Below are 23945 nucleotides of genomic sequence, written 5' to 3' on the forward strand. Positions count from 1 at the left end.
GTAAGCTGGGTGCAGTGGCTCACGCCTGTAATCCCAGCACTTTGGGAGGCTGAGGTGGGTGGATCACCTGAGGTTGGGAGTTCAAGACCAGCCTGACCAACATGGAGAAACCCCATCTCTACTAAAAATACAAAGTTAGCCGGGCGTGGTGGCGCATACCTGTACTCCCAGCTACTCCAGGGGCTGAGGCAGGAGAATCGCTTAACCCAGGAGGTAGAGGTTGCAGTGGGCCGAGATCACACCATTGCACTCCGGCCTGGGCAACAAGAACGAAACTCCGTCTCAAAAGCAAAAAAAAAAACAAAAAACAAACAAAAAAAACAAAACATAGGGTGGGCGCGGTGGCTCATGCCTGTAATCCCAGCACTTTGGGAGGCCAAGGCAGGCGGATCATAAGGTCAGGAGATCAAGACCATCCTGGCTAACACGGTGAAACCCCATCTCTCCTACAAAACACAAAGAATTAGCCGGGCATGGTGGTGGCAGGCACCTGTAGTCCCAGCTACTTGGGAGGCTGAGCCAGGAGAATGGCGTGAACCCGGGAGGCGGTGCTTGCAGTGAGCCAAGATCGCGCCACTGCATTCCAGCCTGGGTGACAGAGGAAGGTTGTCTCAAAAAAAAAAAAAAAAAAAAAAAAAAAAAACCACACACACACAAAATTTGACCAGGCGTGGTGATTCATGCCTGTAGTCCTAGCACTTTGGGAGGCCAAGGCGAGTGGATCACGAAGCCAGGAGTTTGAGACCAGCCTGGCCAAGGTGGTGAAACCCCATCTCTACTAAAAACACAAAAATGAGCCAGGCGTGGTGGCAGGCACCTGTAATCCCAGGTACTCGGGAGGCTGAGGCAGAGAACTGCTTGAACCCAGGAGGCAGAGGTTGCAGTGAGCTGAGATCGCACCACCGCACTCCACCCTGGGCGACAGAGCGAGACTCCATCTCAAAAAAAATAGCCAGTTGTGGTGGTGCATGCCTGTGGTCTGAGCTACGCAGGAGGCTGAGGCGGAAGGACTGCTTGAGTCCAGGAAGTCAAGGCTGCAGTGAGCTGTGACTGTGCCACTGCACTCCAGCCTGGGCAATGGAGCAAGACCTTGTACGTGGGGGGGACAGCGGACGGACTCGAATGTGTAAATTCAATCCAGGGCAAGGACTCAAGGTTAACTCTTTTGACAAGTCAGAAGGAAATTTAGTTTCAAAAAGTGCTATGTGCAGACAAGACAGCTTGCTACAGGGTCAATTTTATAGTGTCCTAAAAGCCCACACTTAGAACACTCAAGATAAATAGGTCCCCGGTAGAAGGAAATTATGTGCTATAAACTCAATTGCTGCAGTGGATGAAACTTTAACCCAGTTACAGAAACAAGCACTCCCTAAGCACAGGTGCCTGAGAATCACACCAAAGCCCTAAGGAAAAGAAAGGAGCTGAGAATGACCTGAGGGGCACAAGCCCAGCCTGGGGGCCCAGGAGAAGCCTCACTGAGGAGGGGAGGTTTCAGTCACAGTGCAAGCGCAAAGTGTGAACCAAATACACCACTAAGGCTGATTGCTGGAGGAATGGGGGCTCAGGGATGCCCAGTGGCAGGAAGGGAGTCACAGGGCACGGGCTTCCTGGGTAACCAGGATTGGCCATCACCTTTGAGGACTGAGGGAAAGCGAGGTCATTTGTGCCAGGGAAACCCCAAGGACGCATTACCTGGTTTTGGGGGAACGCACAGGAGGACAAGGTCCACACTCAGCTAGTGTGACCTCTCCCAACTAATGCTCTGCCCCACACGACAGTCCCACTCCGAGGCAGGATCTGGACAGGCAGGTAACCTACACCATGTCCTGTCCCACAGAATGAGCCAAGGTCCCAAAACAAAGTTACTGTGGGTGGCTAAAGGTCTTGCGTGTGGTACATTTTGCCTGTGGCTTCAGCTCCTCAGCCCAGCCCCAGCCCAGGGATTGAGCAGAACCACCAGGACCTGTCCTGCCCACTGCCACTCCCTGCCTTGGTCCTTCAATTCTGCACGTCACTTCACCCCCCAGCCTGGGGGCGATCTATGTCCTGTCCAGCTCACACTGGGGCTCCCTGGACTTGGGGGCTGACATGGATTCTCTAAATCTTCTGCCTGGTTGAGAGGCTGATACAATTCAACAGGTAGACAACCACTTTACAAAAACAGGAGATGGAACTAACACATTCTTCTGTCCTGTTGAAGGTGCCAAGTCACTGTTACAAAGGCTTCCCACAAGATGGGCAGTCTCCCCGTCAGCCTCTGACAGCCACAGCAAGGCTCTCAGTGCCTGAGCAGGGACTCCTCGGCCCCACCAGGGATGTCGGCTCCACGGAAGCCAAGGGCAACAAGAAGACTGGGAAGGGGACAAGGAACACATGGTGCCCAAGAAGTAAGAGCATCTGACCCTGTAGGAAAGGCAGATGACGGACAAAGGAAACAGTGGGACAGCAGACAGACACCTCCCTGCCCTGCAAAGCATACACTAGTTACACACAGAGCAATCTTGCACAACACACACGTGTATACTGACACTCATACGCATGCACGGTTTTTCATCCCCTCCTCCCACTTCTGAGTCTTGCTCAATTGTCTCAGAAAACATCTTTCTGGCCAGGAGCAGTGGCTCATGCCTATAATCCCAGCACTTTGGGAGGCCAAGAAGGGAGGCTTGCTTGAGTCCAGGGGTTCAAGGCTGCAATGATCGCACCATTGCACTGCAGCCTAGGCAACAGAGCAAGACCCTGTCTCTAAAAAAAAGAAGAAAAAAGGTCTTTCTTCTGCGTTTAATTCTGAGCAAAAGAACAGTAGTTCTCAAGAGCAATCAGCATCCACACAGCTACTGATCTACTTGTCGCAAGAATATGGAAAACCACAAAGTACGGTTTTCAGACGCAAGGGCCAGAATCACCAAGTTGTAGAGCATGTGAAGGAGCCCAGAGCCCTGCTGAGTCTCACACACATTCCCACCCGCCTACTTCACTTCAACCCACACTACTTCGTTGGCCCCGCAATTTCTCATCAAGCTGGATAGAGCCACAGAATGTCCCCAACTCACTGGCACTACAACCTTGCTCATTGGTTCTACTTCATGCCGAAAACATGGTAATGTCAGCTTCCAGAGAAGCCACAAGAACTGACTTGTTGGCTGTTGCACATCTGGACGATGCGTGAACTCAGAAGGAAACTTCTGCAGCATGAGGAGCCTGATCAGTGTCTGGGACACCCCTTCTAATTCATAGCCCACCTGGCCCCATGGGATAGGGACCAATGATGGGCTCCTCAACTTGACCATACCTGATGACAAAGATTCACCCTCCGCCAGACACTGACCTCCCTGAGGCACCTCCTCAGTGGAGGACAGGCAGAGGAGCAGCTCAGGTCTCAGCCCTCACAGGAACACAGACCCAGCAAGGCCTGGGAGATGTGTGCAAATCACTATTTTGTTACAAGGCAACACTGGAAAAGGTATCCAGCATGCTGGTCCAAAGGAAGAGAGAAGAATCTAGAAATGCTTCATTTGAGCTGGGCCCCAAAGGGTAGAGTCTAGATTTGTAGAGATGGAAGAAAGAGGAAACGGTAGCAGAAATGGTGACGTGACAGAAATATACAGCACTGTGAAAATTAGTCTCCAAGAAAAGCAGATGAAGCCAAAATAAAAGGAGATTAAAACTCTTTTGGTTTTATTTTCTTTTTTTCTTATACCCAGAGAAGGTAAAAGAGATTCAAACTTTTTTTCTTTTTGAGACAGAGTCTCGTTCTGTCGTCAGGCTGCAGTGTAGTGGCGTGATCTTGGCTCACTGCAATCTCCGCCTCCCTAGTTCAAACGAATCCCCTGCCTCAGCCTCCCAAGTAGCTGCGATTACAGGCACGCACCACCACACACAGCTAATTTTATTTTTTTTGTATTTTAGTACAGACGGGGTTTCACCATGTTGGCCAGGATGGTCTCAATCTCCTGACCTCATGATCCAGCTGTAATCCCAAGGTGCTGGGATTACAGGAGTAAGCCACCATGCCCACCCCACTTTTTAAAAGTCTGAATCTCAGCCGGGTGTGGTGGCTCACTCCTGTAATATCAGCATTTTGGGAGGCTGAGGCAGTTGGATCACAAGGTCAGGAGTTCAAGACCAGCCTGGCCACCATGGTGAAACCCCATCTCTACTAAAAATAAAAAAAATTAGCTGGGCATAGTGGCGGGCCCCTGTAATCCCAGCTGCTCGGGAGGCTGAGGCAGGGGAATTGTTTGAAATCAGGAGGCAGAGGCTGCAATGAGCTGAGATCATGCCACTGTACTCCAGCCTGGGAGACAAGAGCGAAACTCCGTCTCAAACAAAACGAACAAAAAAAAGAATGTTTTTTTAAAAGTAACGAGGTTGCCTGGTGAAAGAAAGCAGCCAGGTACAGAGGCCATACTTGTATTCAGCTGAATACGATGAACAAAAAGCCCCCACATAACCCCCAGCACCTTTGTGGTGGGGCGATCTCGACCGCCCCCTAGCCTGTGAGAGGAGGCCTGAAACCTTTAACAGGTCCTGAAGAAGAGAAACCTGAAAGCTGTCAAAAGGCACAGAACACACTCCAAAAAGACATGAGCAGCACACATCCAATTCAAGTGAAGTACCTCCCCTCAGGCCACCAAATACACCAATCTGAGCACGAGCGTTCCGTGGAGGAGGGTGAGCAACAGCCCCCACAGGTGTTCCCTACCCAGCACTTCCAGGAAGACACTATTTACAAGTGCCATGCTCAGCTCTGACAGAGGGAGAGGGGCATCTACGGCCTCCTCCAAACAGGGCACATGTGACAACCGAGGTGTGCCCAGTGCTGTGCTGCTGAATGGCAGGGTCCCTTCCTAGCACTTCATCTGAAATGCTAAGACCCATGAATATAAGCTGGTTCCCATCACCAAACAGTGGGCAGAGTCTGAGGCAACAACCAGGACATCCATCCCATCATCTCTAGTCCTTGGTTCCAGAGCTACTCAGAAATGCATGTAATTAAGAATGAAAGGGACCAGGTGCAGTGGCTCATGCCTGTTAATCCCAGCACTTTGGAAGGTCAACGCAAGAGGATCCCTTCAGGATAGGAGCTCAAGATCAGCCTGGGCAATACAGCAAGACCCTGTCTCTACCATAAAAAAAAAAAAAAAAAAAAAACATTTTAATATAAGACAAATAAATAAAAGAATGAAGGAAGTAAAAAGAATAGGCACCTCCGGCTTTCCCACTTACAAATAAATGCACACTTAAAATCTCATGTGTTTCAGGTAGAGGACTTGTAAATAATGCCTCCAAAATATTTTTTTAAATCAATTTATTAAGTTTTTTAGACAGGATCTCACTCTCTTGCTCAGGATGGAGTGCAGTGGCGTGACTACAGCTTACTGTAGCTTCAACCTCCCGGGCTGAAGCGATCCTCCCACCTTAGCCTCCCGAGATCACAGGTGGGCACCACCATACTGGGCTAATTTTTGTAGAGACAGAGTTTCAACCATGTTGCCCAGGCTGGATTTTTTTTTTTTTTTGATACATTTAACAAAGCAAACCTGGAGAGGAAAACATCACGGAAACATACCCAGGTATATTATATATACACTCAAGTGACCATCTATGTTTTAAAAATAAAACCTTTCAGGTCTGGTGGCACGTGTGCATGTAGTTCCAGCTACTATGGAGGCCAAAGCAGGTGGAATGTTTGAGCCTAGGAGTTTGAAACCGCCTGGACTCTGTCTCTAAAAATAAATAACATCTAGATGGTCTGCAAATTCCTAAATGTAACTCACACTAAGCCTGCACAGTGGAGAGCCGCTCTGGTAGCCTCTCATTCCAGCACCCTGTGCAGAGCAAAGCTGTTTTGGGCATAAGTTGTCTCTAGAAAATAGATCACTGCTCCCCATAACCAACAGCCCTCCCATGGTATGCCCCACCGCTCAGACTCACCACAGAATTGTGCAGGGCCAGCCTGGGACAGACAGGTCCCCAGACCCCAACCTCCCTCTCTGGTGTCATCTGGGAAAAAAAAAAAAAACTGGAGAAGCATAGTTCTTAACCAGGGAAGATGGTGTAGAGATTATGCCATCTTCCAGAGACACAGATGATTGCCTGAAAACTCCCAAAACCAGGGACAATAGTGTCCACACACGGGCCACGAAAGAGCCCCACAAGGATCACAATTAGCTGCTTCTGTACATTGGCCCTGTGTCTCAGCTTGAGGGCCCTTCCGGGTAACATGAGATGAAAGCCTGTCTTCACCCCCAAGTTGTACCAGACAATAGGAAAAAGCACACCTAAACTGATCACAGGTTTTATGAGGAAAAAGACAGGTAGCAAATAAGCGTCTTTAAAACTACTGCTAGGCCCCAGGAGCGGTGGCTCACGCTTATAATCCCAGCACTTTGGGAGGCTAAGGCTGGCGGATCATTTGAGATGAGGACTTCGAGACCAGCCTGGCCAACATGGTGAAACCCCATCTCTACAAAAAAATTTAAAAATGAGCCAGCATGGTGGTGGGCGCCTTTAATCCCAGCTACCCAGAAAGCTGAAGTAGAATTGCTTGAACCCGGGAGGCGGAGGTTGCAGTGCGCTGAGATTGTGCCACTGCACTCCAGCCTGAGAGACAGAGAGAGACTCCGTCTCAAAAACACAACACAACACAACACAACACAACATAACACAACCACCAATAGCTCCCTGTGCTCACACTGAAGATTAGGACTTGGTTTCTGTGTGTGACATCTTAGAACTGCTCAGTGTCCAACACTGCCCTCACTTGAGGCCGTGCTTCAAGTGGCCCCCCACCTGCGCCACTGTTGGCCAGGGCCTGTGCCCATGCCCAACCCTGCGGCCCCAGAGAAACAGATGCTGCCCAAGGAACACATGACATAGAAACAAGGTGCCACCTGTGACGGGGAATCCAAGCAGTCTTAAAAACCTCCACAGGTAAGCAAGGACCAGAGTCCCAGCTGTAGAAAGTCACTGTGAGGGCTGGCCATGCTCCCCTTCTGTGGGAAGGGCCTAGCTCTCCGTCCCCTCCCAGATGCCTCCTGGGCTGTAAGCCTACGTGGCCTACGAAGGGTTACGCCTGCCATTTCCATGCCATCTGCTACGTGGCCATCGGGTGTCACATCACAAAATGGGAGGCCTTAACCATTCCAGGGCTGCAGTCTCTCAGGGCTGAGCCAGGCCGAGCTGTGGCCCTGACCACCAGCTCGATCAAGGCCTGAGACTGGTAATGGCAGGGAGATCTGGTAATGGCAGGGAGATCTGGCACAGAAAATTCCAAGGGCCAGAAAAGCCTTCTCAGTTCCTGGAAGGAAATGTCAAGCGGAAAGTGAGGGAACCAAAGATTCATCTCTTGCCATTTTCATCAGGGCACCCAGCAACGTGGTGACGCTGTGGGCTGGAGGCTCTGCCCACGCGCCCTTCCTCAAGCTCCTCCCTACAAGCATCCTGCAGCATCACAGAGCCACAGGGAGGATCACAGCCAGTGGGAAAACCTACTTCTACGATGAAACAAACTTTCTGCTCTCAAAGCAGCCCCATGGGTCTACCCACAAACAATCCTTGCAGCACGTTCCTGCACAGCTGTAAGGGCTGGGACAGAAATCCTACTTTGCAAATGGAACTCTACCTTGCAAATGGAACTCTTCCCCTCAGGGGTGGGAGGAGTCTGGGTACAGACACCTACACCAACCTCTGGGCAACAGCTAAGCCATGAAGTATGTACATGGTGGGGGAGTGGAGGGTCTGTCTGTATCAGTGCTTCTTTAGTAAAACATGATAATAACACAGAAGCAAAGCCCTGGCCAGAAGGTCCTGCTGGCCTCTCTGACCATATCCAGCCACCCCTGAGCCCATCCCCCAAGTACAACAACCCCTCTCCTGTTCTCTCAGCTGGAGTCACACTGACATCCTGATTCACTCCCACCTCAGGGCCTTTGCATCTCCACTCCCCCAGGTCTCAGCCGATAATGCAAAGTGAGAAACACCTCCACTCCACAGATGCTCCCCAGGGAGTCTCTATCCCTTTTCCTGCCTCATCACCACTTGACATGCTATTTACTCACCTCTCTGTTTGTGGGCTTCAACCCCCAGGATATCAAGGGACACCTATTTCTCTAGCACTACCATCCAAGGGCCCATGCAGGCACAATGCTTTGCACGGAAGAGGCAATGGATACACATTTATTAAACAGATTTGAAAAAGTACTTTCAGAACTCCCAACTACCACTGCCCTTCAACCTCCTTCCTGGTTAGTAAGTCAAAATGTCTTCATGCCGACGGAAAAGATAATGATCAAAACCAAACAAAACCTGGCCAGGTACCGTGCAGTGGCTCACGCCTGTAATCCCAACACTTTGGAAGGCTGAGGCGGGAGGATCGCTTAAGGCCAAGAGTTTGCGACCGGCCTGGGCAACATAGTGAGACTGTCTCTACAGAAAAAATAAAAACAAAACAAAATAAAATCTTTACCTCACCCCATATATGAAAATTAACTCAAAATGGATGAAAAATCCAAGTATTAGGAGCTAAATCTATAAAACTCTTAGAAGAAAACACAGGAGAAAAATGTCATGACTTTGTGTTTGGCAAACAGTCTTACATATGACACCAAAGCACAATATCAAAAAAAGAAAAAAGATAATTTGGACTGCATCAAAATTAAAATCTTTTATGCAAAGGGCATTATAGAGTGCGGAAAAAAAAAAAAAACCCATAGAATGGGAAAAAATTATAGCAAATCATACACCTGATAAGGGTCTAGTGTCCAGAACATATGAAGGATCCTTACAACTCAGCAACAAAAAGACAAGCAATCCAATTAAAAAATGGTCAAAAGACTTGAACAGACATTTCTCCAAAAAAGAGACAAATCACTAAAAACCATGTGAAAAAGGCTCTCAGTGTCATTAGTCGTAAGGGAAATGCAAATCAAAACCACCATGAGAAACCGCTTCACACCCACTAGGACGGCTACAATCAAAAAAGCCAAATGAGTACTGGTAAGAATGTGGAGAAATCGGGACCCTCATACACCACATGGTGGAAAGTAAAATGGTAGAGCGACGTGGAAAACAGTGGAAAGTAAAACAGTAGAGTGATGTGGAAAACAGTCTGTCAGTTCCTCAAAAAGTTAAATGCAGAGTTCCCACATAAGCCTGGGCAGGGCCTCCAGCCCACAGAGTCACCATGCTACTGGGTGTCCTGCAAGTCCACTTCTAGGTATATCCAAGACAGGTGAATATAGGTAGTCAAACAAAAATGTGCAGGTGAATGTTAAAAGCAACATTATCTACAACAGCCAAAAACTAGAAAACAACCCAAATGTCCATCAATGGATGAATGGATAAACAAAATGTGGTCCATCTAGACAATGGAATATTATTTGGCCATAAAAACGAATGAAGCTCTGATACAATGTGACTCAACATCATGCTAAGCGAAAAAAAGTCAGACAAAAAGGTCACATATTGCATGATCCCATTTATATGAAATGCCAGAAGAGGCAAACGCAGAGACAAAAAGTAGAATCAGTGGCTGCTGGGAGGGTGGAGAGCAGAGTCAAGGAAAAGGGAGTGACTGCTAATGGGGACAAGGTTTCTTTTCACGGGAGGGGGAAAGGTAATGAAAATGTTCTAGAATTACAGGTGATGGTTGCACGATATTGTGAATGGGTTAAATGCCACTAAACAGCACACTTTAAAATGTCAAAACTGGTGAATTTTCTACCATGTGAATTTTACATGCTTTTTTAAAGAGGTGAGAAAAGAAAATAAAAACAAAAATACTAATTTCAATAGCTATGAACCCCTCTAGAGCTACTAAAATACTAACAGGCAAAAGCAGGTTTGCTGTGACCCCAACAGCACAGAACTGGGTCCTCCAGTAAACACGCTCCTTTTGTACAACAAGACCCCAAACAACCACACAGCCATCTGCCATCAGGGCAGGCAGCCTCTATTTCACCACCAACCATGAGCCCCACAGAAAAACTGCAGGAGGCTGCAGCAAGCCCACTGTACATATGGGAATTCAGGACCATCTCCCAGCGAAAGATCCAATGCCTGGGAGTATGAGAATGTGGGACACATAAGGGAGAATTCACGAAGGAGGAGCCAAGGCAGAAAGAGGAAGTGGCCTCAGAGGGCTGGAATCACAAGAGCTACTACCAGCAGAGCCCCACCTCCGCCAGGTCTTATCACAGGCCCCACACTGCCTAAAATCCAAAAACAAAACCGCTGTGGTGGCTTGTTTTTTTTTTTTTGAGGTCTCACTCTGTTGTCCAGGCTGGAATGCAGAGCCATGATCATGGCTCACTGCAGCCTCGACCTCCAGGGCTCAAGCAATCCTCCCACCTCAACTTCCTGAGTAGCTGGGACTAAAGGCACGTACCACCACACCTGGCAAGTTTTTGTACTTTTTGTAGAGACTAGGTCTCACCATGTTGCCCAGGGTGGTCTCAAACTCCTGGGCTCAAGAGATCCACTCGCCTTGGCCTCCCAAAGTGCCGGGACCAACAGGCGTGACACAGTGGTTTTACACTAACACACTATTGGGGAAGTGCCACAGGCCTCAACGTCACAAAGTGTTTCACTCGTTTATTCGTCCAAACACCTGCTTAAGTTTCTACTTAGGGATCAGGGACACCCTTGGGGTGCCAATGATAGGCCTCCTACTGGGAGCTGCCTCAGGAGCCCCAAGGAGAACACTGGAGTGGGGAGCACAGCAAGCACAGCACAGACCTGAGAGAGGCAGAGTTGAAGTCCCTCACACACTGTTCGCTGGGTCCCTAGATCACAGCTCTAAGCACTACTGTTCATGAAACAGTCATGTGCAAGTCCAGCTAACCACCTACTTTATTCACTCATGACAGGCTACGACTGCTGTGGATGGACAATACCAATGGGGAGGGGAGAATGGTTTTTATCACAGAGTCAGGGTACCGGAGTGGTGGTCAGATGTGCCCCAGGTACTGAGCAGGAAGGGGACAGGAAGGAGGCCCAGAAGCTCATGGTGCGGAAGCTGCCCTCAGCTGTCAGTACAAAGCCAGAAAGCCTGATTCACCCCCAAGGGCCTCAGCTTCCTCACCTGTAAAATGGGAACAGTATCCACTTTATTGCTAACATTTCCTGAGGGCTCCATGAAGGGTAGCAGTGAGTGCTGTTATTACAGAAAATAAAAGTGTGTAAGAGAGGCTGTCTGGTGGGCTGACAGGCCACAGTTCCTTCTGGCAATTCCAGTCTCTGCTCATGGTTTTCTGCTTGAATTTAAACTACCCCCAGGTGGCCTCCTAAACTACCCCCAACTGGCCTCCACCTCAGCTTTTACAAATGGCCATTTCCCCTCTTCTAGATGATCCAGTCATGAAGCTCTCTGAGGGAAGACCTGGGCCAAATCCAATTTTCACACTTTTCATTAATGAAAATTTCAAATCCACCCACAGAGTAGAGAATGGTGTGATTAACTACAGGTGCTTACCACCCAGGTCCACGCCCACCGGGGACCACCCTCGTGTCTTCCACATGCCACTCCTTTCTCCCTCTCTCCCCTACTAGCTTCCAGGAAGCAAATCCTATGAAACATGCATTTGTGCTAAAAGGTTATTTATCTTTACACAACAAGCACGACCACAACACTGTGATCCCACCTTTGACAATTTCACAATCAACCTTCCGTCTTTGTTGGAGTCACATCTGGTTGAAATCCCTAGGTCCCCTTACTGACACAATCATATGTTCAGACAGTTAGGATGCTTGTCCTGTTTCCCACTGTTGGTTTGGCAAATGGTGTCCCTGTGGCATAAGTCCACATGCCCCCAATTTCTCATAAACTAGATCTTGAGGCGTGGTGAGTGCACATCCCTGTGGAAGCACAGGACACCCTCCTTGGGGGCCAGTGGCTAGGGAGAATCACTGTCTGGACCTCACAGTCTGGACCCCCCAATTCACTAGGTGCCTGCAATAAACTTAAAATTTTGTCATTTCATATTAATTTGCAAAAATACATCAATAGCTGTGCTGCCCATTAGCCATATGTGGCTATTTAAATAGACAAAATTAAACTCGGTGTCCTCAGTCATGCTATGTTAAGTGCCACGTAGGGCAGACGGTGTAGAGCATCCCCGTCACCCTAGGCAGTTCTGTGGGCCAGCACTGACCCGCAAGGGAACCTTGCCCTCACCCACAGTCTCGTTCTTAGAGTGTGCAGCCCACAGAGAAGATGCAGGAAAAATGCCTGTTGCTTTCCTTCTACCGATTTTCAAAACGAGCTAGCTCCGTAACTCCTACCAAAGGAGACCAGTGAGTTTCTTCCTTGTCCTTTAAGCATCAGTAAGAAACGGTGGGTCTTTTTTTTTTTTCTTTTTAAAGCTCGGGGGGTCCCACTACATTGCCCAGGCTAGACTCAAACTCCTGAGCTCAGGCGATCCTATGGCCTCGGCCTCCAGAACAGCTTGGATGGCAGGTGCGTATAAACACAGCCAGCTTAAAACACTTGGGTTCCTTTTTTTTTTCTTTTTTTGAGACAGAGTCTTACTCTGTCACCCAGCCTGGAGTGCAGTGGCGCAATCTCGGCTCACTGCAACCTCCGCCTCCCAGGCCTCCCAGGCCTCCCAGGCTCAAGCAATTCTCCTGCCTCAGCCTCTCGAATAGCTGGCATTACTATCGCCCAGCTAATTTTTATATTTTCAGTAGAGACAGGGTTTCACCACATTGGCCAGGCTAGTCTTGAACTCCTGACCTCAAATGATCCACCTGCCTCAGCCTCCCGAAGTGCTGGGATTATAGGTGTGAGCCACGGCATCCAGCCAGCCTTGGATTTTTAACACATCTAACTCAAGGGTTCCTTGTTCTTGTTCACTCTCACTTGTCCCATCCGTGCCAGTGGGGGCTCTGTGGGTCCTTTCGATACAACCCCAGAAGTGTCTTACACAATTACCACGTTCCCCAGGCAGAATTAGAATTAAGCGTTTTATTTAAAGTACTTCAGGTCTTAGCCAGGTGCAGTGGTTCACACCTGTAATCCCAGCACTTTGGGAGGCTGAGGTGGGTGGATCACCTGAGGTCGGAGTTTGAGACCAGCCTGACCAACATGGAGAAACCCCATCTCTACTAAAAATACAAAATTAGCCAGGCGTGGTGGTGCATGCCTGTAATCCCAGCTACTCAGGAGGCTGAGGCAGGAGAATCGCTTGAAACCAGGAGGCGAAGGTTGCAGTGAGCCTGGATCGTGCCACTGCACTTCAGCATGGGCAACAAGAGTGAAACTCTGTCTCAAAAAACAAAAAACAAACAAACAAAAAACCCCAAATTTAAAAATCAGCTGGACATGGTGGTGTACCTGTTGTCCCAGCCACTTGGGAGGCTGAGGCGGAAGGAGGTGCCAGAGGGCGCAGTGAGTTATGATCACACCACTGCACTCCAGCCTAAGTGACAGAGCAAGACCCTGCCAAAAAAAAAAAAGCTAGTGCTTTGGGTTTTATATTTGCATTTTTCTTTTGTGTGGTCAATTTTGGTTCTTAATGACATTAATTACCTGTTTTTTCCTACAATATATAACAGGAATAATGCTAATATTGTTACCCTGAAACCAAAACCAGGATTCCAAAAAACAGCTGAAGATTTTAAGAAAGTTGTGATGGTGGCAGGCGCCTGTGATCCCAACTACTTGGGAGGCTGAGGCAAGAGAACCACTTGAAACCTGAAGGCAAAGGGTGCAGTGAGCCGAGATCGCACTACTGCACTCCAGCCTGGGTGACAGAGCGAGGGGAGGGAGGGGAGGGAAGGAAGGGAAGGAAGGGAAGGAAGAGAAGGAAAGAAATTTGGCCGGGTGCAGTGGCTCACACCGTTAATCCCAGCACTTTGGGAGGCCAAGGTGGGCGGATCACGAGGTGAGATTGAGACCATCCTGGCTAACACGGTGAAACCTCATCTCTACTAAAAATACAAAAAATTAGCCAGGCGTGGTGGCGGATGCCTGTAGTCCCAGCTACTCAGGAGGCTGAGGCAGGAGAATGGTGTGAACCCAGGAGGCAGAGCTTGCAGTGAGCCGAGACTGCGCCACTGCACTCCAGCCTGGGTGACAGAGCAAGACTGTTTCAAAAAAAGAAAGAAAGAAAGAAAGAAAGAAATTTGTTTGCCCCTATTGGATATCTCGCTAAAACATTTACAGTCAAACTACTATGTTTTAAAGTTATCAGAAATAAGTCCTGAGAGGTTAAGTCACCAATGTGTGTCACAACTGACATGCACCTAGATTCATTCATTTTTGTCTTTGGTTCTTAAGGGATTGATTGCTTCCCCCTCCACTGCCACCACTTGGCTTTTGTTTTATAATTATGTAAAGCCTGTACATGATGCTACAAAGAAAGAACACGTGAAAAAGTCTTCCAGTGCTCCAGTGCCCTCTCCATCCCTTCTCCTGAAGGTGACCATGCGGTTCCTTTATGGTTTGTAAAAATAAAAGATAAGCAAATCCCCCTACCTTTCCTTAAGTAAGTGACAAGCACACTCCATCTCTTCTTCCTTTACATTGTTCTTTTTTCTGCTTGTCATTTCAACTAGAAATCCTGTCACCACCACAAATGAAGACATCACCTACTCCTCCCTTCACTCAGGGGCTCAGGCACCACCCTGTAGGCAGAGCCAACACCACGAGTTGCCCAGTCCAGCCACTGACACATCTAAGTCATTCCTAGCTTTGTTTCTGGAGTGTTGTAATGAACGCAATCCTTGTCACAATCCTTCCTTATTTCTAACCATGTTTGGGACACATTTCCAGAAGTGGATTTGCTGGAGCAAAGAGTAAACACATGTCTTTGTTTTTTTGTTTTTTTTGAGATAGGGTCTCACTTTGTCACCCATGCTGGAGTGCAGTGGCATGATCCTGGCTCACTGCAACCTCCGCCTCCCGGGCTCAAGGGATTCTCCTGCCTCAGACTTCTGGGTAACTGGGATTACAAGCGTGCACCACCACACCCAGCTAATTTTGTACTTTTAGTAAAGATGGGGGCTTCACCTAGTTGGCCAGGCTGGTCTCGAACTCCTAACCTCAAATGATCCACCTGCCTCAGCCTCCCAAAGTGCTGGGATTACAGGTGTGAGCCACTGTGCCTGGCCACTTGTCCTTTCGCTAGATGTTGCAAATACCCGAGAGGAGGTGTGAATTCCAGAAGCAACTACCATGGCACTACCTGACTCACACCACTAGAACAGTATCTACTCCAGGTGCTTGCCAATTGAAAGGTCAGAGATGTCTTGATGGTGCTCCAAAGTGCAGGATTCTTATATCAGAAAGACTGTGCATCATTCACATCTTGGTCAAGGCCCATGTGCATTACCTGTCCTGTGATGCAATCTGATTTTCCATGCTCACACCCATTTTTGATCCTTAACACCAAGCACTAGGCAGTGTGTGCCTGTTTAACAAAGAGGACCTGACAGGCCAAATTCAAGGGTAGACACCAAGTCCACGAGCAGGCAAGACTGCCCCTGTGCCCGCAAGAATAAATGTACACACAAGTGGGTGTTGTGTGTAGACTGTGTGCCTCAGGCACGGGAAGGAGCTGCTGAGCACACCGAGGGCCAGCCCTCCTCCAGCCCTGCTCCCTCCACCATGCCCACGTGGTACTGGGTGACAGGAATGGGGACAGTCCAGCCGATCGCAGTCCATAATTTCCAATGAAAGCAAGAGTTGCCTGGTGCTGAGTGAGACACACCCAAGAGTAGGTGAAACTTGCATTTTGTGGAGAAAACCTAAAATCAATCAATATGCTGGGCTGTCTTACACATCCACAACAAAAAGTGCATACAAGCTGACACATTTATAAATCCTGAAGAAATAATTACTCAAGGGTGGCTTCTGCCTGTTTGACCACTAGGCATTGTGTGCCATGACTGTTTATAGACTGTGCTTTTCTATCTTCTATCAAGTCCCTTCAAGCACAGGTCAAAGGAAAACCTGGGGCGACCTCTGGAAATTCCCTTGTGAACTCCCAAACTGACTGCCTGAATGCTATGGCTAGGTCTTCCCTGCTGGCTGGCAACAGAGAAGAAGGAGGTCTCCTCCATTCATTTATTCACTAAACAAGTACCTACTGCTCAGACCATGTGCTTCTGAGTTAAGAAAGGGCCAAGGCAGAGGGGTGGGTACCCCGCCTGGGGTCTGGGAGAAACCAAAGCCAGCCCTGCTGCCCTCAGACAATGCCCTGGGCTGCAGGACAAGAGGCAGTCGCTTGCTTCCCTGGGCTGGCTGTGGGTGCTTACCCTCAACAAAGGAGATGAGCTCAAGCTGGGCACAGTGGCCCGCACCTGGTAGTCCCAGCTACTTGGGAGGCTGAGGTGGGAAGATCGCTTGAGCCCAGGATGTTGAGGCTTCAGTGAGCCATGAACACACCACTGCACTGCAGTCTGGGTGACAGAGCAAGACCCTTTCTCCAAAAAGGAGGTGAGCAAACATGATGACAGCTATGTGGCTTTGCGACTCTGAGTCCCTAGTCCTCCTCTCTGTCTCTGTTAATGCCTGACATCTCCCAAATAGTAGTTACAGCATAACAGCACCAAGTAATAGGCTCTGACAAGTCTCAACTCTCTGTAGGAAATTGGCACAGACTTAAGAGTCCGAACTTGTCTCCAAAGAGCTTTGAGAGCCCTGTGTAAGTGTGAGGGAATATAAAATAGTGCAGACACCATGGATAACAGTCTGGTAATTCCTGAAAAACAGAAAGTTATTATATGATCCAGTAACTGTACCCCTAGGTATATACTAAGAAGAACGCAACACAGGTATTCAAACAAAAGCTTGTACACGAATGTTAAAAGCAGCACTATTCACAATAACTAAAAAAGTAGAAACAACTCAAATGTCCATCAATGAATGAATGGATAAACAAAATGTGGTTCATCCATATAATGGAGTATCATTCAGCCATAAAAAAGAAGGAAGCACTGATTCATGCTTACAATGTGGATGAACCTCAAAAACATGCTAACTAACAGAAGGCAGACCCAAAAGGCCACTTACACAAGTGTTAAGAGTCCACTTACAATAAATGTCCACAACAGGCAAATCAACAAAGACAGAAAGTGGATTAGAGGTCATTAGGAGAAAGGGGAGGGGGTAAGATGAGGAATGACCGCAAATGACCATGCTGTTTCCTTTTGAGGTAAAGAAAATGTTCTGGAATTAAATAAATGTGGTAGTTGTAGAACTCTTGAATATATTTAAAAAACTGAATTGCAAACTTTAAATGAGTGACTCGTATGGTATGCAAATTACACCCCCCAAAAAATTTTTGAGGGGTGTAATTTGCCTGTATGCCCAATACTTTGGGAGGCCAAAGCGGACTTGCTTGAGGCCAGGAGTTCAAGACCAGCTTGGGCAACACAGCAAATTCCGTCTCTACAAAAAATACAAAAATTAGCTGGTTGTGGTTGCACACACCTGTATTCCCAGCTATTCAGGAGCCTGAGGCGGGGAGGATGGCTTGAGCCCAGGAGTTCGAGGCTGCAGTGAGCTATGATTATGCCATTATACTCCAGCCTGGGTGACAGAGTGAGACCCTGTCTCAAAACATAAAAAACAAAAATGTAAGCATCAGGAAAGTTTCGTTTTGTTTGGAGGACATTCTGGAAATGTTTTCCAGACAATCGAATCACCTGCCCATGCCCAGATTTTCTTGCCATATGAAGAAAAGAGCTGAAACCTCACAAAACTGATTGCAACACTTGTTCTATGCCATGGTCAGCACAGCGGCCACATCTCACACTGTGCAGCCGGCAAGATCCTGTTCGATGGGGCATGAACCCCTAGGCAAGTCACCTGTCAACTCTGGCCCATGTGTGTCCCTGTCTATCAAATGGAGCAGCTGACCCAGGGACTGCCTCCAAGTTCTAAGACATCCTTCAGTTTTGCATTCTTCTCCAGGTAGGTAGCCCTGGGCCAAAATATCACTGACCAGGCTTGATGGTAACAGAGAAAATCCAAGGTACCCAGCAATGCTCCGGTAGGTCTGGACAGCTCTTGATAGTCTCCGTGTAGAGGTCCACGCAGCAGGAAAAGCTCAGCTTTGCCATGAGGCACGAGGCAAGGTAAGAGCAACCAGCTCCAAGAACCAGTACGGGCCCCTGGGCTTCGCAGTGATTAAGGAAAAAATCTAACGGCATCTATCAGTGTTGGGAAATCATGGGAACGGCCAGAGGGCAAAGGCCACTGGCCAGGATTATCCTCTGCCCCTGCCCCTCAGAGAGGACAGGCTCATCTTATTTAGACCTAGGGTTTTCAAATGAAAGACCAATTAGAATGGTTTCTTTTTCCCTGAGACCTGAAGGGAAGGGCCAGGCAGCCCGATACAGATGGCGCAGTGTGCAATCCCAGAGGGCCTGCCTCCCTCCATCTTCTCCAGCAGGTGGCTGAAGCAGCACTCAGTTTAAAGTATCCAAGAAGCTGACCGAAGCCTGCTAAATGCGTGGAACCTTCACTCCACAGACACTATACCCCAAGCACTCACCTGGCTTCGGGGTATGGGGTGCTGGTCCTACCAGTTGGCCATGGCCACAGCGACGTCAAAAGGCTACTTGAGACAACGTGCTGACCAACCTAAAGCGAAGGACAGAGAAAGAAACACTGTGTTTCCAAGGAAGGTTTCTGGAACATACTGGGCATTTCTAAAATGTCTCTAACCCCTGGAATTACATAGCAAAATTTCAGATTTCCAGAGTTTTGCCTCAGCTACCTTCCACAACGGGGACAGGAGGAGGAAACAAATTTCTGCTAATCTCTGAGGTACGAAACAATACAGTGCTAACCAATAAACACCAACATTCCAGACACTGTCTTCACCAATACAGATGGTGACATAAAAAGCAACTATATGATGAAATACAATTATTTTTGTCTTTCAACTACTGAATACAGATAAATGGCTCAAGTTTCCCGCCCCTGCCCCACCCAGATGGAGTTTCACTCTTATGCCCAGGCTGGAATGAAGTGGAACAATTTCGGCTCACTGCAACCTCTGCCCCCTACGTTCACACGATTCTCCTGCCTCAGCCTCTAGAGTAGCTGGGTCTACAGGTGCCCACCACTATGCCCGGCTAATTTTTGTATTTTTAGTAGAGATGGGGTTTCACCATGTTGGCCAGGCTGGTCTCAAACCCCTGACCTCAGGCGATGTACCCACCTCGGCCTCCCAAAGGGGTAGGATTACAGGCACGAACCACCGTGCCCGGCCCAAGGTTTTATTATAATAGTAATGACATTAAAAACCGAAATAGGCCAGGTATGGTGGCTCACGCCTGTAGTCCCAACACTTTGAGAGGCCAAGGCATGATTGCTTGAGCCTAGCAGTTTGAGACCAGTCCGGGCAACATGGTGAAACTCTGTCTCTACAAAAAAATACAAAACTTAGCCAGGTACAAAACTTAGCCAGGTGTGGTGGTGTGTGCCTGTGGTCCCAGCTACTTGGGAGGCTGAGGTGGAAGAATCACCTAAGCCCGGGAGGTTGAGGCTGCAGTGAACCAAGATCCCACCACTGCACTCCAACCTGGGCGACAAAGTGAGACCCTGTCTCAAAAAACAACCCAGAAACAGTAACACCTAGCATTTAATAGGTACTTAGTTCCAGGTACTGTGCTCACATAGCATCTCTGAATCTCCAAGGCAACCACAGAGGCAGGTTCCTGGATCATGCCCATTTTACAGATAAGGGATCTGATATGTTTGATCTTCAGGAACTTGCCCACGGTCACAGAGCACACAGGCAGCACCCAGGGTTCACCCAGGTCTCATTCTCCAAAAGTAACCTCCCCACCATCATGTTCTCTGTCATGGACCCCAGGGAAACCAGCCACTATTCCTGGTGGAGGCAATACTAGGTTTATCTTCAAGATGAGAGCAAGATGTGCCTGGGAATGGGCAGACTTCACCCTCCAGACTGAGAGGGCGTCACCTCCAAAACCAAAGGTCATGGTCATCCCCATGGGATGCTGTCCAGAGAGGAAGAGGCTGCCTATCTTACAGACAGGAAAACTAAGGCTCAACAGTGTTCAGGAACTTCTCTTCCAAGGTCATAGGGAGAATACCTCGGACTTCCACTTCCGTTTTGTGACGTCAGACGTCCAGGGCTGTGGGCCAGAGGCTGAACCTTAGCAACCAGCCAAATCCTAGACTCCCAAGCAGTTCTGTCAGTTGTACTTGCCAAATAGTGTCAACATCACTTCTGTTGTCATTCTTTGCACCCACATGACTACCAGGAGCTTGCTCTGATATGAAACCTTTATTTTTAAACTGGGTTCACAGCAATTCACAGCTGATGGATGGCGAGAAACACTCCCACAGGAGAACTTGCAAAAATGACAGGGGACAACACAACACTGGTGAACTCCATGGAAAGACCTCTGGGCACCTCCTAAATGAGGCACAGGGCTAGCTCCTCAGGAAGAACCCTTTCTGCCACTCTTTTTAGCCCCACTCAGGCTGAGAAACCCAATGGGCAGCATTAGTCCTAATTATTTTGTATCTGCCAATCCGAGGCCTCTCTGCCCCAAGGGTGGAAAGCCTCAGAAGCAGGTGTCCTGTGCTGTTGGAGGATCTGTTGCAGGATCAAGGTCTATATATATAAAATCAGCTGTGTTTCTACACACAGGCACCAATCAATCATAACTCAAAACCTGAAAAAGTCATTTACATTAGCACAAAAAAGGTGAAATACTTAAGGATAAAGAACCTACAATGAAACAACAAGAAAAATGAAAGAAGGCCAGGCACAGTGGCTCACACCTGTAATTCCAGCACTTTGGGAGGTCAAGGCAGGCAGACCAATTGAGCTCAGGAGTTCAAGACCAGTCTGGCTAATATGGCAAAACCCCATCTCCACAAAAAAATTTTAAAAATTAGCTGGGTGTGGTGGCGTGCACCTGTGGTCCCAGCTACTTTCGAAGTTGAGGTGGGAGGATCACCTGAGCCCATACTGGCTCTGCTGCCCAGGCTAGATTGTAGTGGCGCGATCACAGTTCACTGCAACCTCTGCCTCCTGGGTTCAATCAATTCTCCTGCCTCAGCCTCCCGAGCAGCTGGGACTACAGGCATATACCACCACACCCAGCTAATTTTTGTATTTATAGTCGAGACAGGGTTTCACCATATTGGCCACACTGGTCTCGAACTCCTGACCGTGTGATCCACCCGCCTCAGTCTCCCAAAGTGCTGGGATTACAGGTGTGAGCCACCGCACCAGGCCACTCAATAAATATTTATTGAATGGACAAGCAGGGGTAGTTTAATCCTGAAGGAGAAGGGGCCGATCTGAGGAGCCCACTGCAGCAGCCCCGCAATACGATCAGTGCAAGATTCACAAACGAGGAGACCAAGCAGAAGACCACTCAGCATGATCACAACTAGCGGCATTTCTTGAAAGTACACTGTAATCACTTTCCACTAATCTATCATTTGGACTGTTTTGCCATCCATCCTGCACTGGCTGGGTTCAGAGAGCTTTTACTGTTTTTATTTCCAACCCATACATTTAAAGCAGTATCAAGTAACCCTTAAGTGCACAATTACCAGCTCATAAGTGACTCTTCCACTCCCTTGATAAATCATTATGGTTTGGCTTTGACCTTGCACCTGGGCACTACACACACACAACCCTACCCTACAACCAACCCAAAGGAGGGAAGATCAGCCTTGGTGAGAAGGTAGCTATGGCAATTTACATGAAATCAAGTCACTACACTTTGGGCAAAAGAAGTCCTTTCTTGCCATTTTATCCTCTCAAGCTCAGGCAAGCGAGGTCCTTTTAATTTGAGGGAAGGACACATGGCCTGACACTGGCCACTACCTGGGGAACTCCAGTTCTATGGGGATGCTGGGGTTGTGGCACCGATGGCTGGTACAGTGATGATGTCTCTGTACCAGCCATGGGTACAGAGGTTGTCAGTACAGGCCTGTCAGCACCTGATCGAGAAGCCTGGGCTTTACCAGGTGCCCCCAGGAAGCCCCGTTGTCCCTTCCCTGGGCCCAGAACCACTGACCTATCACCATCTGTAGTCACCAAACACTTGTGCTGTCTCTAGAATTTTTCAACTAGTTCTGCACCCAAAGACTTACAGCTTGGCTCCAGTCCAATCCTGGGAACATGACATGACCAACAACATCCAAGGTGAAACCCAACACCATCATTCACCTTCTCCCACCCCCTCCTAAGTCCTGCACAAACTGAATGCCCCCTTCACAGCGTCACCCAGACCCTCTCTGCTAATGGTCCCACCAAACTATCAATGTGGGGAAGTCCCCAGCTCAATCAGAAAAGAAAAAACTGAAGCAAGGCAACAGCAGATCATCCTGAGGAAGCCCAGAAGTCAGGCTGTTATACTATGTGCTGGCTGGCTGGAGAAGAATTAGCAGGGGCCACAGATCCAGTTTTCCAGTCTGGGGTCAGCATACTACTGCCTGCCACCTGTCCTAGTAAATAAAGTATTTGTGGGAAACAGCCATGTCAGTACTTGAGAACACACTTGTCTATGACTGTTTCCACTGACAACAACAGAGACAGTAAGGCCCAAATTCCAATACTGAGATCTGAAGGCAGATCAGGAGGAAACTGTGCCCGATGAGCTACTCAGTAAAAAGACAGAGGTAGCCCTAGCCACAGCAGCAAGCTGTCGCCAAGAAGTCAGGAGAGAGGCACAGTGAGGTGTTCAGGTAGGTCCCTGAGCAGTCCCCGCTCTCCCCAAGGCACAGGGCCCCATCAACCCTCTGTGGGGAAGAGTACGGCTTGGCAGACTAGAGATGTGGAGAATCAGCCCCGGGAGAACCAAGAGCCAATCGTGAGGTTGGTCACACAAGCCCATCCCTGGCAACCAGAGCTGGCACTGGAGGCTGGAGTTCCCACCTCTGCTCTCAAATTGAGATTCCCATTAGGGTGACAGCCAGTACATGTTGTAGGCCCCTGGTCTGCCCCTGCCTGTCTCCTCCCTCAGCTATGGGAACCACAGCCTCCTCGAGGGAGCGGAGACAGCAGCAGCCTAAGGCATGTACTGGCTGTCTTCCACTTCCACCGTCTTCTGCCCATAATGAACCAGCACAGCCCTTCTTAACTTCCCAGGTCCCCCCAGCGTCACAGCATCTCACCACATCCTTCAAGGCTCGGCCCACTTCAGCTGCAAATGAGCTACATGCACGTGAAGAAGAATACGCGTTCCATGCTCCCGCTCCAACCACCTGGCCTCTTCTCGATTCCTCAGACCCAGCACGCCTGCCTACTCCCTGTGCCAGGCCTTTGCACACACCATTCCCACAGCCAGGAGAGCCCCTCCTAGCTCCCACCCATTCTTTGAGTTCAAACACCTGTTACTCAGGCAAGCTCTCCCCACCAGCCCCTCACCATGGACCACTGTGCTGGAACTTTTTGCTGAAACTTGCTACTTGAAATAGAGCATGCCACTTCCCAAAGGCTCCACGCTCCATGGACACAGGGTGCTTGCGCATCACCGCATCCAACACCCAAATGGGCACGGAGGAGGAGACTACAAAATGGGGACCTCCGCAAGTTGTCAGGACCCAACGAAGAAGTTTCTACCACTGGCGGGAGGCAAAAAAAAAAAAAAAAAAAAAAGTACAAATGCTGTCTTTAACTAAAATAGTGAATCAGTGCCAGGAACAAGCCACATGGAGACAGGCAAGACCACAGCCACGTGCACAGCCCCTGGGGTGAGTCCAGGGCTTCGGGGTGGGACCAACACCCCCTCCTGCCCCACCCCTGGCATGCTATTTGGGGAGCTTTGGGGACCCTGTGTCTGAAGGGCTTCCCTCGGGCCACCACTGAGAATTGAGAGCTGCCCCAGTGTCAGTGGCGCCCACACTCTGCACTCCCCATCTCCTTTCTTATGGCAGAGGCTGGGTCCCACCCTAAAACCCCCACTCACAGTTCTCATGTGGGTCCAGAGTCCTG

The 23945-nt window shown here is 48.9% G+C and overlaps 1 protein-coding gene across 9 annotated transcripts in view; it reads right to left on the minus strand.

Moving 5' to 3' along the window:
- Positions 1-23945, minus strand: part of GATAD2A (GATA zinc finger domain containing 2A) — a 132035-nt gene that overhangs the window by 61464 nt on the left and 46626 nt on the right. For 4 of the 9 annotated variants that reach the window (XM_023229577.2, XM_023229578.3, XM_023229576.3 and 1 more), the window contains exon 2: positions 18504-18592. The exons of the other annotated variants lie outside the window; for them this stretch is intronic. The gene's annotated coding sequence lies outside the window, so the exon portion shown is untranslated. The remainder of the gene's footprint in view (positions 1-18503; positions 18593-23945) is intronic. 9 annotated transcript variants of the gene reach the window in all.

Source organism: Piliocolobus tephrosceles, chromosome 21 (assembly GCF_002776525.5).
Source record: "Piliocolobus tephrosceles isolate RC106 chromosome 21, ASM277652v3, whole genome shotgun sequence".
Taxonomy (NCBI): Eukaryota; Metazoa; Chordata; class Mammalia; order Primates; family Cercopithecidae; genus Piliocolobus; species Piliocolobus tephrosceles.